We start from the raw sequence: 3,650 nt of genomic DNA on the forward strand, positions 1-3,650 counted from the left end.
TCTGCGTACATCAAAACAGTGGAATAGGTGCATTTAGTGTGTTTCACACAAGTTACCACTCAGCAACTGTTGTCAGAAGAGTCTGCAGCTTGCTTCTCTCAGCGGGGGCGCTACGTTGGTTCAAGAGCAGGATTAATGTCCAAAACCCCTCATCCCGCAGTACATCGCTCCCAAGGGGATTTCCCTTTACAGCAACCACGCTCTGTTGCAGGTATTGGTGCTTGGTGGGACCGCTCGCGCTTCCAAGCCGTCTGGTGCAGCTCGTGTGGCTCAGCGAGCAGATCCACTATACGGGGGTGAGACCTCAGATCTGCAAGGGTACACTCGGCGTGCCACGTTGTCGCTCCGTCACGGGATACTGCGTGATGACGTCACAGTCTCCGCAGCAGCGAGGGAACCGGCAGGGAGGCAGTCAAAGTCTATCAAAGTCTCTCATACTGTATGCCCAAAATTACTACCGGGAGTAATACTAGCAGGGTGAAGCCAAAGGAGGCAATGGCAATATTAAGGCACTAGATAAAAATCATCCAACATGTTTCGTAGAATAAACTACTTCTTCAGGGAGTGGGAGTAAACTGGAAAAGACGCCCAAGATTGGAGGGATTGGGAATTAAGTGATGAAGGGTCTGATGGGGAGATACCGTTATCCAGTGTTGTACGTGTACCTAACCCCACTCTGTTTAATCCTGTTCCTAGAGGTAGGGCCTGAGGGTCCCAGAGCACTGCAAAGGCGGGTCCCGTAAGTCCTGTGATGCATAAGATGAACCCCACGATCTATAAAAAAATTATCAGAGGTAGACGCAAAGGCTCGCTCTCTACCAAGGCAGAGACGTCAGGTGTGTCCTCCAGAACAGAGTCTGAGGCAGGTATGAGTGTAGCATCATCATACGAGCACCAAGATAAGTGGTGGGCACCGTTGTTCACGGGGTACCATAAGAGTATGGACTGCACCAAGTTTGTGCTAATCAAGAAAGACATAGTAGATTATTTGTGGGATGTAGGCACCTTTTCTCCCCAGGAGGTTGCCGACGAGCTAGACAACCGGTACAGAGATATTGAACAGAAAATAATTACCAAACAAAGGCTCATCTATTCTTTATGACAATGTTGCCCCTGAGGAGCCACAGTTCTGGGTACTACCAGGCAAGGCTGGGAACCGGAAGCTGACAAAGTTAAGTAGGGCAGACAGAGCCATAGTGGCAAGGTACCGGCAGTCTCATGGCTATGAGCTCCCGTATGTGCCAGAGCCAATTATGCAGGAAATTGAGGACCAGAGGCATACCTGGCTCCGAAAAGCAGCCCTTGAGTATCTAAGAATCAAGTTTGGTAGGGCCACTTATTTGAGGGAGGATAAGATTTGTGATGTGATAAGAGCTTGGAGTACAGGCAGGAATATCTACATGCACAATGTCCTGTACAGACCGGAGAATGGGCCTGTACAACCCTTTTACGTTAAGGTTGTGGATCACAATGGGCGGGAAGTGAGAAAGCCTGATCCCCGCCATTATTATTGAAGTTAGGGTTCTCCATGTTGGGAGGTACCCAATGTTATATGTATTCGCCATCATGGGTGTGACAGTCTGAAGTGTACTTACTAATCAATTGTGTTTGTAATCCACAGATTGTTCACCTGCAGGATGGTACAGCAAATTAGGTCTAAGTGGGGACCATTGGATTCCACCTGAAGGAGAGTGTAGCCCTGGTAAGAAATAGGGCTATAGTTCTTTCCTCCTCCTGGTACAAGCCCTGGTAAGGGCAGGCTGCCAGGAGTTATCATGGGTTTCTCCCATACCAAGCACTTGCCCTGAGTGGTGGAGGTAGGTCACCTGACTCTGTGTCAAGGCAAGAGACACAGGGGCGGTGCCTGCTGATATTATAAAGAGCAGTGCACTTCCTATTTATTTAGTGTGTGTGATTCTAGTTAGTGAGCAGAGTATATGGAGAGTTACAGTTGGAGAAGAAGAGGAGCAGCCTCTGAGTAAAGCTGCTGGAATTATAGAGTAGTGAGGTGGACCAATACCTCTCACCCTGTCTAGGGGGTGAGGAAAGAGTTAGCCCCACCCTGGGTGCCCTTTATCCAGGGTGGTGGCAGGGAAGGGACCATCCTGAAGGAGAGCAATCCGAGTGGATCAGACACCCTGTACCTGACTGCTGCTGGTGTTGCTGTTGTTGCTGCTACTGCTGCTGTGAATAAAGAGCTGCTGCTTTTAAGGAAATCCGTGTGTTTGAGACTGGAATCTCTCATCCCTGTGTGGGAACTCTCTAGAAGGATTCCACCCCGCATTCCTGGGGCTTACTAGAGATGGAGGCTCTGCACCACTGAATGAATACGAAGGCATCCACCCCAGAAACCTGTTCCTGCTATCCCTCATACCATCGCGGGAGACTCAGGCCCTCCTGTTGCCAGCAGGTATGCACCACATACAGTCATGTAGTCAGATCCCAGTACAGCTTAGGGGGGCCGATCTGCGATTGCCCCGGGATAGATGGGTTACATATATATATATATATATAACTGGTTGATAAAAACGCAGACCAGTGCAGAAGCACGTGGTTTCTGCAGCACTTACCTGTATTAAACGTATGCGCTTCACTGATGCTGATATTGACAGCTAAACACCAGAATATGTATCGTCTCTTTGACCTATATCAATAGGAAGTAAAATTAAGAGACTGATTATACATTCAACATTGAAAGGGAACCACTGGTTGATTATACACTTTTATGTAGCACAGACCACTTCTTGTATATATAACTCACCTTTGTAATTTTTCCCCATAATTATCACACACGATAACATTTATAGAATTTTTACATTGATTTATTTACACTATCATACCAATCCCTAAATCATGAAGTACTTATGCTAACCCTGTGGAGACGTATTAACACATTGTGTACCAATAACGGTCATAATCAACAAACTATTCCTATTTATCTATAGGTCTATTTTGCCATGCTGTTTGAAAATAGGTTTTATTAACTTTTTTGTGCATAATAAAATATATATTAGTGGAGATGACTATTCATCTCTTATAGAAAAAGAAAAAATATAGTTCTGATTAAGAGGTACGCATTAGAGGGATCCTTTCTCTTTATCTACTATATATAGGGCTGACAGAGTCCTGTATATATGAGATTGTCTCTTTTTCCATCATTGTCCCATATTTGCCAGGTCTCTGTTGGCTACCAGGTCCCAGCTCTCTCTTGCTGTGGCCCGGCCTTCACTCCAGGCCACCAACCTCCACCCGCCCCCTCCCACGAGCTACGGATGTCATGCCCAAGTTATGCTAAGGCCCCAGTGCGCGCGACTCGGTGCCTGGCAGCGCTCGTTACCTTAATCAGCGCGACCTGATGGATTTCAGGCAACTCGCAGTGGGGAGGCATGGCGGGGACGCGGCCATGACATCACGCGGCTGGTTCGACCTCATTGGCTGAATCACGACCGTGACATGGCCAATGCTCGGCCGCCGTGCCAAAAGACAAAAATCTTGTCTTTTGGCAAAGGCGTTCGCGCATCGCGCTTTGTGCACTCACACACACACGCCGACTGGGGCCTGTCCCATAGAGGGATTTACTTTGTGTGCGGCGCGCACACCGTCGCATGCCCAGCCGCGGTCAACCGGGGACGAAGCCTTCTGCATCTGCC

The sequence above is a fragment of the Ascaphus truei genome, chromosome 7 (assembly GCF_040206685.1).
Source record: "Ascaphus truei isolate aAscTru1 chromosome 7, aAscTru1.hap1, whole genome shotgun sequence".
NCBI lineage: Eukaryota > Metazoa > Chordata > Amphibia > Anura > Ascaphidae > Ascaphus > Ascaphus truei.